This window comes from Notamacropus eugenii, chromosome 5 (genome assembly GCF_028372415.1).
Source record: "Notamacropus eugenii isolate mMacEug1 chromosome 5, mMacEug1.pri_v2, whole genome shotgun sequence".
NCBI lineage: Eukaryota > Metazoa > Chordata > Mammalia > Diprotodontia > Macropodidae > Notamacropus > Notamacropus eugenii.
The window spans coordinates 94,506,010-94,520,988 of record NC_092876.1 but is presented as its reverse complement, the minus strand read 5'-3'; the positions used below and the strand labels follow the sequence as shown (position 1 = coordinate 94,520,988).

The window sequence follows — 14,979 nt, the reverse complement described above, 5'->3', positions numbered from 1 at the left end:
ATGAAGGTGCCCAGTACAATGTAGATGAATGAGTTTGACTCATCAGGTTAGGAGCCAGTTGAAAATGAACCGGCTTCATTTCAGGTTCATGGGTACCTGTATCCCTTGTGAATTGTTCTGAGTTTCTAGATTTATATTCTCTTTCAGGTTATAAATTTAAAGATACTGGGAGAAATCTCCAATAGGACATGGAAGAACTAAAGAACTATGGTATACAAGATATACCCATGTTTTGTGTAAGAGGAGAGCTGTCAAATTATCAGGTACCAAACCTCTTTGACTTCTATCAGAAGCACAGAATCATCATTTCACTACCATCCTATCCCAGATGGAGATACTCCTGACAGAATGATGTGGCAGAATCCTGCAGAAGCTTGGGAAACTTTAATATATAGTTATGGAGGACTTGAGTGATCTTGTCTTATAGCAGCTTGCCTCCAACTATACTTATCTAATCCAGTATCACCACAGCAGACAATTCTTGGAGACCTTGGAGATTTAAGAGGATCTGGGTTCATGCAGACCATAAAACAATATAATTATCTCTATGATTCCTGATACCGACTTCTGCACATCTGTCAACAAGAGACTCAATATCGAGATCTATTATCTAAAGATACCAATTTTTTACACATAAATAAGTTCTTTCTGAAATTTTATATAATCATCAGCAACTGTTACTAGTGTAACCTATTCAAATGAAAACATACCTATACAGATATATCCCTAAAGTTATTTTTGTCAATTTTCATTTTGTGTTCTTATTTGGGGTGATTAAATGTATAAAAATATCCTTCCTGTAATTGGGCTCTTTGTTTCTTTGATGTTATACTACATTGTATGATTACAGGCAATATCATTTAGATATTTTTCACGATCAAAATATAAGACTAACCAGTAAAAAGAATTGAAAATACTCTGGACCTTGACAACACTATATAGTGCATGACCACGGGAAAACTGGAAATTCCTCTTGATTCTTTGTTCTTGACTTTTATTGTTCCTGGTTTGCTTGTTTTTAATGGTCTGCAACCTGACTGTTAAATAATTTGTTTTTTTTCTATGTACTGACTCATCTAAATCCCTTTCACTTACTTTTCTCTTTTTAACCTTTAAAATTATATGAATATCAGTTTCCTTTAATGATCTTAACTCTAATTGCTTATTGTTGATTTTCACAAACATGATTGAATCACATGCATTGACTCAACTAAATTAATAAAATTTATCCTAATTTAACATCTCTCTTCAAACCAATTTATTAAAGAGGTATCTTGTTTTAAATTAAACTCATGAGAATACCCAAAAACTCTCACATGAACTTTAGACAAGAAAACAATATTCAAGATCATTTAGTTTATTTGGCTATAGGCAGTGACACCATAGTGTCCAAAGTATAATTAGTTTCCTTTGTACTTATTCGCTGAGAAACTCCAAAAGACATCTTTGTCTTTCAAACAGTCCAACAACTAAAGCACATCTTACTATTGGAATAATTGTTTATAAAGTGCTTCAGATTGATTATCAGTATTTTCAAGAACTGTAAACCACAGAACGTGTTCCATGACACAAAACTCATTATATTAATGTCAGTTTTAGTTAATTAGAAAGTTAACTCATAGTAGTACTAAGAAATATATATATATACACACACACACATACATATATGTATATAAATTGTATCCCATTAATATCTAAACAAGTTCCTAGTAACTTTTATTACTGTATCAAACCAAAAATGAATACACATTACCAAAAGTAAGGACATTTTTGAACACTGACATTTCAGGAGTATTGAAATAGCACAGTGCACAGTGACTTCGTAAGAAATCAATTCTGCAATTTTAATAAAAGCAGAACCTAAACAAGCTTTCTAACATCAAACAGTTTTGAATCTTGATTTCACTTTCACATACTAGAAATTATGCTACTGTCTCTTCTATTAGGATAATTAAGGAAGGTAAGGCCATTGGTTAACCAAGTTCAACTAAATATTCATTGTTATATCTAGTTTTCCATTTAAATGGCATTTTTATCCTTATTAACATGTAGAGTCCACTTAACTAAATTATTTCAAATTATTTATTTGATTCAATCAAACTTAATTTTCTGTATAATAGAAACACAAAACAAACAAAATTCACTGCTCCAAATACTGCAAGGAAATGGAGTTAGTGTATGGCATGATAGTTGGAGTAAATGTTTTCTCTGTCTGATAATTGGGGGAAGGAGTTCATTATGAATGACATAGCCATGTGATGTTTGTGAATGCTGGGTGGGGAGAGAATAAAAAATTATGTGGAAGAGTTTAATATCCACAAACCAAATAAGAAATAACTGCATTTTCAATTAATAGCTTGCTGTACAAACCTAGGATACCATTAACATAAATCATACCAACCACAAATACTTTATGATACTTTTATTAAATATGCAAGTGCAGAATAAATCCATTGAACTATAAAGAACAGTTTTAAGTGCATTTTGTTTTATCATATATAATACCTTGTAAGGTTAAAACTTGATAATTTTAAGAAAACAAGAAAAATGCTAAAATAAATTTTATTTTGTTTGTCTTGTTGGTCTTAATGTCCAGATTTGTCTTCAGTAAGCTACTTAATTGCACCAATACTTTCAGGAGAGAAGACAAGAAACTTGTAACCAAGGAGAAGTAGATTTTATATAGAAAACAAAAACCTGAACCTTTAAAATTAATATCTGAAATGCCAATTCAGAAATATACCAAGATGCTATGTAAATAGATGTGCAGTTACACAATAAACACTATTATAAGCACTAATATTTCTGAAGTGACACCATTACTTCATTGTAGCGGAATCATATAGTTTATACTGTTTTCTTTCTCCCAACAAATCAGACTCCAGAGTTGAAATTTGGTAATTAAAGCTATATCCTTAGTTTAGTTAAAATAGTATCTTGTATAAGTATAGACAGTCATCTCAAACAGTAATAGCTATAAAAGCAGAAGAACCCTGCTTTTTCCTCAATATAAGCTATTATTATTTACTGATTCACTGGGACTTATTAATACCAAAATATTCATTGCACAGTAGTAAACAAATATAATAGTAACACTAAAAAATTTGTTTCTGGTAAAATAACACTGTAAATTATTTGAATTTTAACAATTGGTATAAAAAATTGCAAACAATTTAAGAATGATTATCTTACACTATTAGTGGTACAATTATCAAGATTTTCTTTCCTAGTGAAATGAGTGCTTCTGAATATCCTATAGTTATATTGTATGATTTCTTGTCAGATGTACAATGTTTATGAAAAGCCCTTTAAAAAGAGCAGAGATACCACATAAATGCATTTGAATTTTGATAAATTTCTTGGTACAAAATGTCCAAACCAACTGAGAATCTTTTTGTACATGTGGATTCTTTTCCTATTTCCATGAGCAATTTGGGATACCACCCCAGAAGCGATATTTCTGGGTCAAAGAGTATGCACATTTTCATAGTTCTTTGGGCATAGTTTTAAATTGCTCTCCGGAATGGTTGGATTAGCTCACAGTTCCACCAACAATGAATTAGTATTCCATCTCTCCTATATCTTCTCTAACATTTGTCATTTTCCTGTTTTGTCATGTCAGCCAATTTGATAGGTATGTTGTGGTATCTCAGAGTTGTTTTGATTCACATCTCTCTAATCAATAGTGATTTAGAGCATTTTGTTTTTCATGTGATTATAGATAGGTTTAATTTCTTCCTCTGAAAACTACCTGTTCATATCCTTTGACCATTTATCAATTGGGGAACGACTTCTATTGTTGTAAATTTGATTCAATTCTCTATATATTTTAGAGATGAGGCCTTTATCACAGACACTAGTTGTAAAAATTCTTTCCCAATTTTCTGCTTGCTTCCTACTCCTGGTTGTATTGGCTTTGTTTGTATAAAACTTTACAATTTAATGTAATCAAAATTATCTGTTTTGCATTTCATAATGTTCTCTATCTCTTGTTTGTTCATAAAGTTCTCCATTCTCCATGAATCCTAAAAATACGCTATTCCTTGTTCCCCTAATTTTTTATAGTATCAGCTTTTATACCTAGATTGTGTACCCATTTGAACTTTCTTTCATTGCTGAAGAAGACCATGCCATCAGGGAAATGATGACATGACTTGCACTTGACTTTGTTTTGAGTGAGGGAGGTCTGTGCAGGTCACCAGCCTCACTTCTCTAGGGCTATCTGAATCCAGTGACCAGATATTCCTCAGGATGACTGGAGATGACCCAGGTTGCACTGGGAGACCTTGGACCCTTTAGGCCAAGGTCTTTGCACGTACTCACTTAAGGTGAGGTAACTCCCATTCATTGAATAAGCCTGTTTAAGAAGTAGCCAGGGCATGGCCCCTTAATGCGGCCAAGAAAAAGAAAGACATCAGGCTGGGAGGGAAACATCAACAGTTACTATTGATAATTGCTTGAAAGCTAGGAGGGTCCAGAAGAGCCCTTAGGCAGGGACCCATTGGCATCCCAGCTTCAAAGTGCAGTAGGTTTAAGGTTTTGGGAAAGGAAAAGACAAGACAGGCAGAAGAGAACAGGAAAAGAAAGGAGCTTTTGTACCTTTTTTTCCCTTTGGCCAATTCTATTTTTACAGGAATTTTTGTTTTCATTGCATTTTTGTGTCTCTTTTACCCTTTGACCTAAGGTTCTGTTTTTTAATGTATTATTTTCTGTGCCTCCTTTATCAAGTTGTTGAGTTTTTTCATGATTTTTCTTGTGTCACTGTCATTTCTTTTCCCAATTCTTCCTCTACCTTCCTTATTTGATTTCTCAAATTCTTTTTGAGCTCTTCCAGGAATTCTTTTGGGGTCTGAGATCAATTCCAATTTTTTCTTGAGGCTTTATAAGTGACAGTTTTGAGTCTGTTGTCTTCTGAGTTTGTGTTTTGATCTTCTTTGTCACCATAGTAACATTCTATGATTAGGTTCTTTTCTTGATGTTTGTTCATTTTTTCATCCTTTTTCTTGACACTTAACTTTATGTTAAAGTTATGTTCTGCTCCTAGGTTTAATGGGGACCTATCCCAAATGTCAGGTTTTTGTTTCTTTTTGTTGTTGTTCAATTATTTTTAGATATAATATTGGGGTTATGTAAGTTTTCAGTTGTTTTAAGATGGTATGCTCTAACAAGAGGTGTGGTCACTGTTATTTTGGCTTGTACTCTGGTTTTTGAGTGACCACAAGCACTCTGTTCTGTTTTGGCATTGTGACTAGGGTCCTCCCTCCCTTGTAGCTACAAGGCCTGGTATACTGGTGCTTCCATTTGCCTTGGCATCGCAACACAGGACTTCAAGCTGAAACTACATATAGGCAATGCAACAGAATCCTCAACCTAGCATGAGCAAAGGAACCCCTGTCATCTTCTTCTGACCTCATTACTGTCTGTGGGCTGAGTGCTCCAGAAGTTGTTGCTGCTGATTCAGTTGCCCCCAAGGCTTGCTGCTGTTCTGCTGTGGGAATTGAATGCTTCCTGCTGTCTTGCAGGGATATTGCCTCTACTAGACTGAGCTCTATACTCACCGAAGTATCACAGATTCTTCCTGTTGACCTTCTAAGTTGTCTTGGGATGGAGAATTGATCCACCTCATACTTTTGTGAGAGCTACCATTCTAGAATTTGCTTTGAGGCATAATTTTTGAAGTTGTTTGGAGAGGAATCTGGGAGAACTCAGGGGAATCCCTTCCTTGTCTCCACCATCCTGACTCTGCCCTTTCAAAAGCAGCAAGTTTGTGGAGAAATTCCTTTAAGAATGCTTTTTAGCAGGAGTGGCACCATGAATAGAAGACTGCAGCTAGAGGCAGAAAGACCCACATTCAAATCTGGCCTCAGATGCTTTGTTTGACCTTGGGCAAATTGTATGATCCTGAGCAAGTTACTTAACTTCTACTTGTCTCAGTTTCCTCATATGTAAAAATGGAAAAATGATGGCACTTACTTCCCAGCATTGTTGTGACTATGACATGAGATAACATTTCTAAAGTGCTTATCATAGTTCTTGGCATGTAGAGGGTACTATATAAACATCGTTAATTAATTACATTGACAGGTGTGTGTGTTTCTCTGTGTGTGCGTGTGTGTGTGTGTGTGTGTGTGTGTGTATGTGTGTGTGTGTGTGTGTGTACAAAACTTCTGCTTTGTATTTGCCTTGGAATTAGCAGACTTGATTTCCAGTAGGAGTCCTGCTCCTTAGTAAGGCAATCTCTTGTACTCCAAAGAGAGGCACTGACCACTATGGGAGTTTGGTTTCTTTCTACCTACTGGGTGTTTCAGAGCTATACCCTGCCATGCTTTTTTCTTTATCATTTTCAATGGGAAAGGACTAAAAAGACATTTACTCTTTTGCAATCACTTGAGAATTTTAATAGGGAGGGTGAAATGAAGCAATTTTGGTATTGTTTTTCATTTACTTCATCCTTTGAAGCGTAATCATCTTGGAGGAGGCAGAGAAGGGAGCAGAACTTTAGAATGAAGACTTCACTCCTTACTCTTTAGTTCCTCAGGTCACAAAGGTATATCTCCACACTTGCCCTGCTTCAGGACTTTCCAAATTAGCCCCTAAGGAAGAAAGAGGCAAAACTTTAATCACTACACAGAACTCTTCTGGGGCTTGGAGATATTCCTGAAGATTTTCTGTGGAGATGTACTGTAGGGAGATGAATATCGCATCACTTCTCTCTCCAACTGAATTCCCAAGGTTCTCCTTCTTCTACTTAATCAGTCCCATTGAGTTTAACCTATGAACCCAACAGTATAACTGGTTAGTACTGGAAGGTATCATAGTAATCATGTAGTCTATCCCAAACTCTAACTTTATGCAAATGAATACTGAGACCTAGGAGTGGTTAATGGGGCCCCAAGTATGAGGGCCAGGATTAGAGCCTGGGTGTCTTGACTCTCTGTCCAAAGTTCTTTCCACCTTACTACCCAGTTTCTTTCTGGTAGTTTCTTAGGCTCCAGGAAGAAAGAAGAAAGTACACTCTAGGGAGTCATATTGGGAAGGCATGGTTGTATTGCTGTTCTAGGGGATGGTGATTGGGCTGTCTGGGGACAAGGGACCTTGGGATAACAGTTTGTCTGTCCTAGGGGAAGGGTCTCCCAAGAGCATCCATGTGTCACAGAAAGAGCAAACCTCCTAGATGGAGATTTCTCTAAATGTAAAGAGTACAGCCTCAGTTTCTGCTCCACTCTTCCCTCACTCCACCCTAATGCTATGTGGAAGGATTATATAAATCTTTCTTCACTCAGAGTGGACTAGCATATCCTACAGAGAGTCTGTAGGAGACCTCTCTTTGCAGAAAGGCAGGGCAGGATAATGGCTGAGGTGGGTAACTGTGCTGAAGATAAGGTCAAATACTGCTGGGGATAGGTTGGTCTCTTGTACCCAAGAGAGTTCTTAGAGTCATAGATGAAAATCTTCAAAGGACCTTACAGGTCATCTGGTATGATGCTTTTATTGTACAGGTGAGAAAACTGAAGCTGAGAGATGAGGTGTCTGGTATCACATAAATAGTGAGAAGGAGATCTAGGTTTCCAATTGAGGGTTTTTTTTTATTCTAATTCTAATACTTTGTGAATTTAGGTTACCCATAGAAATGTTTGGAGATCCAGGTAAAGAATGGCAATCACTGAGTAAGAAGGAATGGGCTTCTATTAAATAAGGAGGACTGGTGATAATCTTACTTTCCCAACTGAAAAAAAAAAAAGTGAGAGATTTGGACTACATGATCCTTTCAGATCCAAGAATTTGATTTATGATTCACATAGAACAATTAGCAGCCATAATGATTTTGGGCAAGTCACTGTCCCTTTGAGTTTCAGTTTCCTCAGTCATATAATGAAAATCATTCACTTAGAGTAAGTGATAGAGTTTAATAACCTTGTAATCTTTGCCAGATCTCCTGATTCTTTACCCCATGCCACAGATCTCTATGTGGGAAGAAATTTGGAAAATAATTAAATATAACTTTCCCCTTTTGTCCTCTAGGAATCCTTCCTTGCCCACACTCACCACCTACTTTGCCTTATCATACTCTTTCACACTGTTTGAATACTTCCATTGATGGGAATCTCATTTTCACAGGGTGGTTCATTTTCATTATTAGACAACTTTATTTATTAAAACAAATATTTCCTTATAAGGAGCTGAAAAATCCATCCTTGTATCTTTTACCATTAGACCTATTTCTGCCTTCTGGAGCTACAGAGGGAGAACTTGATAATCTATCTATAGATGCTTGAAAGGGTAGGATATTCTGTGTAGTCTAGAGAAGTAATGACAAAAGTCAGGTGGACAATATGTTGAGTTCTATTTATTGTCCTATGTGTTAGAAAAGATGTTCTGGCCATGAGAGCCTTTAGACTTTGCTCATAGAACTGTCTGACTTATCTTTGTATTTGTTTTTCAATGAAATTTACATTGACAAGAATGAAAACCATCTCCCACAGTCTTTACTTTTGCTTTATTCAGTGACAAACACTTTGATAATGCCAACTTCACACTGGTATAGTTAGAAGTGTCTGTCTGGAAAGAAAAAAAATGATACACCAGGCACATAGGAGGCAAAGGTTTAGGGAGTGGGGAGGGATCATAAAATGAGTCAAAGTCACCAAAGCAACTTGAGAGGAAGATGTTTTCTTTTCCACTGGATTTGGAGGCAAAAAAGATCTCTGAGTTCCTGGTGCACCATTTCAGCTGTGTGACTTTGAGCAAGACATTTAATTTCACAAAGTCTTAGTATGCCAATTGTGGAAATTAACAAGCTAGTATTTGCGTGACCCACTTTATGGGTTTGTTGTGAAGAATGAGAAATGTAGCTGATATGGTATAGACTTGGAGTCAGGAACACCAATACTACTTCATATGCTTACTAGCTATATGACCTTTGCAAATCACATAACCACTTTTGACTTTAGTTTCTTTATTGGTAAAATGACATTCAAGGTCCATTCCAGATCTAAATCTATGATCCTATGAAAGTACTTTTGTATTCTGCCTTGTAATTTACAATGTGCCCTCTTGTTGTTATCAGGGAACATCTTTAAATAGTCTCTATTTTCCAAGAATATATAAATGGTGAAACTTTTAAATTTTAGATCTGTAAGTTTCCTGTAATCCCTGCTCCCTTTATAATTGTTCCCACTCCTTGACTTTAGGATCACATAAATGAATTTGCTGAGAACTAAAGGCTCAACATTTGGTAAAAATTCTTTACTTGGGTTCAAATGACCAAATGGCAAAATAGAGGATGGGCTAACCATGACAAGATATACCCAAGGGATAAAGAGCTAGAAGTTTTAGGGGAATTTGAGATCTATGTAAGTCAATGGTTTGATACGCTAACCGAAAAAAAAAAGCAATCTCATGTTTTTATTGAGAATGTCATAATATCCAGCATGAGGGAGATGATGATTTCATAGTGGATTTGAGCAAACCATATTTGTAGTATTGTGTTTCATTCTGAGCTACTCATTATACAAAGACTCTTGACAAACTAACATATACTCAGAAATTGGTAGTTAGTTTAACCCAAGGATTCAAGAGATTGGTTGAAGGAACTGGATTGGTTAGTCCAGAAAAAGATGATATAGGGAGAATATGATTGTTGTTGTTCAGTCACTTCACTCATTTTTGACTCTTCATGAACCCATTTGGATTTTTCTGGGCAAAGGTACTGAGGTAGTTTACCATTTCTTTCTCTAACTCATTTTACAGATGAAGAAATTGAGGCAAACAGGGTTAAGTGGACTTGTCCAGGGTCTTAGCTATCCAGGAAGACATGATAGATGTTTTTAAATAATGAAAGCATTGTTGTGAGAGAGAGGGATTAGATTTGTTATTACTGATCCTGGTGGTAGAACTAGACAATGACTTGATGATGCATCTTGTCCACATAAGAAGAAACTTAGCAATTGAAAATATCCAAAAGTAGAATGAGATGTCTCATGAAGTAAGAGGTTGCAGTTTACTGGAAGTTTTCAGATTGAAGTTGGGTGACAACTTGTTGAAACTGTTATACAAGGTACTCACTCAAAGACAAGTTGAACTTTGCTAGCGATGCCATGATTCTTGGAGCTGCTACACCCTTCATATAGGGAGAAGGGAGTTGACAGTGTTATGTCTATTCCCATTGCATTAGTAGTCTACAGGATAGGTCACACTTCTCCCCAGTCACTCAATGGTTCTATCTATGCAGGAAATGTGGATAGAGTGCTGAACTTGGAGTCAGGAAGGCCTAAGTTTGAATCTTTCCTCAGAATTTTTCCAACTTTGTAATCCTGGACAAGTCAACGAACCTATTTGTTCCTTATCTATAGAATGGGATAATAATAGTACTTACCTCAAAAGATCACTGTGAAGATCAAAAGTAACAACATTTTTATAAAGTGTTTTGCAAACCTGAAGGTACTACAAAAGGTGTGTGTGTGTATATATATATATATATATATATATATATATATATATATATATATATATATATATATATATATATATATATATGTCTGTCTTTCACCCTCAATTCTCATTGTCACTGTCACATTTCAGGTCTTTATTAACTCTCACTGTTGTACTATTATAATAACATTCTGCCTGATCTCTCTGCCTCTAATTTCTCCCCCTTAAAACTCAGAAAATTGCATGACACTCATATTTACTCAGTGACCGAGTAAAATGTAATGGAAGAGGAGACACCTGAATTGAATCATGAAAGCAACGTGAAAGAAACTGATGTCTTACTGGGCTTCCTCTAACTTGTAAGTATGAATCTGATTTTTTAAACCCAAATATGAGTTTAAATTCATCATTATTATATTTTATCTTAATAGAATTAGGACCCAAGTAGATATAGATGGGCTGGAATATTGGACTGAGCATGTCATGGTGTAGGGTAAATTTCCTTCCTAGGGTCTTAGTATTCACAAGCTTGAAAAACAACAAGAACAGAAGAAATCATCTTTGCCTTATTGGAGTTCCTGAGAAAATGGTTAACATTGTAGGGTCTGGTTATAGGGCTGTGGAACACGCCATTAGAGATATCTTTTCATGTTAACTTGGAACCATTAATATCTCTTATTTCAAAAAAGGACGTTATTTGACTATGTGGGTAAACTTTTCTTCCTTTTCTCCTCAAACATTATAAGTGTTTCTTTGCTAGCCAGATAGTTCAAGTGCTTCTACAGTGATTACTTCATCTCAGTCATTGTCTTCTGAACCATTATGTATTTCTTACACTTTTACATAAATATTCTCCATCTTGGAATTCTCCATCTTTCCACTGCTTCTTTCCTGCTGCTCACTAAATACACCTAAACTTCCAGAAGGTGGAAATGTTACTGTGACCAGTAATTATAGTATATTGTCTTAGAAGGGTCCCCATTTTCTAGTCAATTTGCCAATCTAGAAAATAATCCCAATATTTCACTTATATAATGTTGGATGGGTTTCCATTAGTACAGTAATTTACATGTTCCTAAGACATCTTTACAGTAATTTATTCCTTTAGTGAATACATTTCTACTACAACTGTCTGGATCTGATGCCATAGCCAGGTGAATAGCCTCCTTCAGCTAAATGACATACTAGTCTTTGGATTTCTCATTCTTTTTCATCTTGTGAGACTCCCTGCCAATAGGCAAATGAGATGGTTAAACAAATATCAGCAGGTGTAGTAATAATCTGTAACATCACTTCTTGTGGTATGGTATATAGCACTAGAAATTTTGCGTTTTGACTCCTTTTGCTTAGACCTCAGTGTGCCTATACTGAATATTCAACAGGGTGCAGTTGAAGCACTCAGTCTGTAAGTCTTCCTGCAGGTGATAAAGTTTAGCTATAGATTTCTTGCTTGCCACCAAGGCTGTCATTTTCTTCTGTCCTTTGCTTACAAATCTGTGACTTGATCAGATTTAATCATGGTAGGGAATCCAAATAAAAAGATGTCTCCCATCATACTTTTGCAACGGGGGAAGCCTTTGAGTTCTCATCTACTTATGCTTTTGAATATTTCATGAAGTGCTCTTTTAACACTAGAATGTTGCTTATGTTTTTCCTATTTCCTCCCAGAGATAATACATCAACAGTAGATGTTTTTTTAAGCATCTACTATGTGCCACAGAATGTTGCAAGATCTGGAGATTTCAAGACAGAATTGAAACAGGTTCTGCTTTCAAGAAACTTATATTCCAATACAGAAAACAACCTGTACATATGTATGTATATACAATATACATAAAAAAATGATAACCAGTGTTTATATAGTACTTCAAAGTTTGCAAGTACATTACATATGTTAGCACTTTGGATCTTCACCTGGAAAGCAGGTGCTATTATAATCTCTATTTTACAGATGAAAAGATTTGCCTAGGGTTACAAGGCTAATAAGTGTCCGAGTCCGGATTTGAACTCAGGTTTTGCTAAGTCCGTACCTGATGCCCTTCATCTATCTCTAGAAGTAACCTTAGAGAAGAAGACACTAGTAGCTTGAGGATGGAAATTGGAATGAAGAAAGACCTCTTGCAGAAAGTGGCTTTTCAGGTGAATATTGAAGAAAAACAGGTATTCCAAGAGGTGGAGAGAATTCCAGGTAAAGGGAACAAAGGTACAGAGAAGGGAAATAGAATAAATATCACATGTGAAGAAGGATAAGCAGCTCAGTATAACTAGATTGTTGAGTCCATGGAGAACAGTAACGTGTCAGAAGACTAAAGAGATAGGAAAGGGCCAGTTTGTAAAGAAGTGTGAATGACATGTAATTTCATATTTTATCTTAGATGTGACATGATAGGGAACCATTGGAATTTATTGAGTGTGTGTATGTGTGTGTGTGTGTGTGTGTGTGTGCAGAATACAGGTTTTGACACAGATCATTTCTAAAGGAACATCAGTTTGGCAATTGTGTAGGATATAATGGAGAGGGGAGACACTTAAGGAAGGGAGATCAACTGAGAGGTATTGCCATAGTCCAGTTGAGAGTTGATGAGTATGTGAACTAGGCTATAGAGAAAGGGACTGACTATATTAGAGATGTTACGGAGCTAGAAATGACAAGATTTGGCAACTGAAAGAAAAAAGTTTACATATCCAAACCCAAATATGGATAATTTTGTCACCCAGCTCATTGAAACCTACCTCTTTTATTGTCTCTAGTAACATCTTTGACAAATGTTCATAAAAATGACCAGAAGAAAATTATCATTTGGAATCCAGTTCAGCTAGAAATGTTACATCTTCAGTCCTTACTCTCATTATTTCAAGTATCTTCATAAATTCAAGGCAAAGTTAGGTTCATGGAAGCTAATGTAGTATCTTTAAGGCCTTTGGCTATCCTCCTATCCTTCTGAATGATCCCATCTTCATTTTCTGAAACTGTTCTGATCTCATTGCACTTTTGATTACCTAACATTGGATATTCTCTAGTGGACTCTGTATGTGTGTTGCCATTTAGAACTCCTTTGTATAATAAGGTAACTTTTCTATTCTTGATGCCTGGGCATTAGATAGTACATGCCTGTACTCTCTATTCCCAGAACTTTTTTCTTTTGACAAGCAGTTCTTTCACAGACCTATATCACAGCTGATTTCCCTTCAGCTTTGGACAAATGGGGGCAGGATGGGGTGGGGGGATGGAGGTAATGTATCTTTTTGCTGAAACCCACATATGAGAACATAGTTTGGAAAGCAATTTTCCCTATTTAGAATTCTGTTCTTGTGATCTGTTTAACCCTCAAATAATATTATTATATCTAATAGGTCATTATAGCTAATCTACTGTTTAATCCTTTCAAATCCAATCAGGTTTTTTGTAGCTGCCCATTGTCTAGCAGCCCAGGGCTTACTACTCTTTGGACTTTCACCAACTGCAGGAATCTATTTCAGGATACGCTGGTAAAAAATTAACCACCAGCTCTCCAAAAACGAGACACACTTTAAAGCTTAATTTGGGTCACTAATCCTTTTGTAAATTTAGATAATCAACAAAATAATGATTAAGCCCAGATTTGTAGCCTTTGCTGATATTTGAGATGTAAACTTTCACATTGAAAATTTAACAATCACCTCTGATGATAAGAGTTGGCTTCAGAATAACCCTAAATCTATCGACATCTCCTTATGTTGACTTTTTTCCCATAGATGCATTTTTCACTATCTGAACACTTTACCTTTGCAAGAGAGTCATACATTATCCTGATTTCTGCTTCTTCGGCAGTGGGGAAGTGGATCTAGTGACAAGGTTACAGGTATACTCCTTAACTTTTATGTGCTTATGATACTTGGAATTCAGATAACTGAAAGACCATATGCAGACCTCTGTTTGATTCCTTATAATACTTCAAAAGTATTTCAGAGCCCTCAAATCATTCAAAGTGCTAGGGGAAGTGACCTTAATGTCTTCATTCTCAGCCAGGAGGTATATATAATATTACAAGCTCCTCATGGAGAAACAATTCTAAAATTTAGTGCCATTGTTTCAAAGAGTTAAGATCCATTCTGTTTATTTTAGCTTGTTATAATCATGATGTACACAGCAAATTTATCATTATCAGTTCTAAGGCACACAACCATATAAGACTGTACAGTTTATGTAGGCATACAAAGGAAATAAGGAGAGAGCTTGATTATTGACATCTGCTTTGGTCCAGTCACTAGTGTCAACATCCTCTGTGACATATGTAGAACTAATCTACTTAATTTCTTGTGTTGCACTTAGGATTGCTGATTTAAGGGTTACACCATGGATATTGGTATATCTATATATTTAGATTTGCAGATCTTTCTCAATATGCTACAAACCTTGCTTCCCAAAGCATAAAGAGAACACAATATACTAAAGTCAAGTGTGGATTAGTGTAAATAATGAATCCTGTGAAGTGGTCACATTTTGGGAATGTGTGCTATTTGAAGTTATGATTATATAAAAAATATACTAATTCATTCTGGCCTAAA

The 14,979-nt window shown here is 35.8% G+C and overlaps 1 pseudogene; it reads left to right on the top strand.

Annotated features, from left to right (window-relative positions):
* Positions 1-614, top strand: LOC140507625 (cyclin-dependent kinase inhibitor 3-like; annotated as a pseudogene).
* Positions 615-14,979: the final 14,365 nt, after the last annotated feature.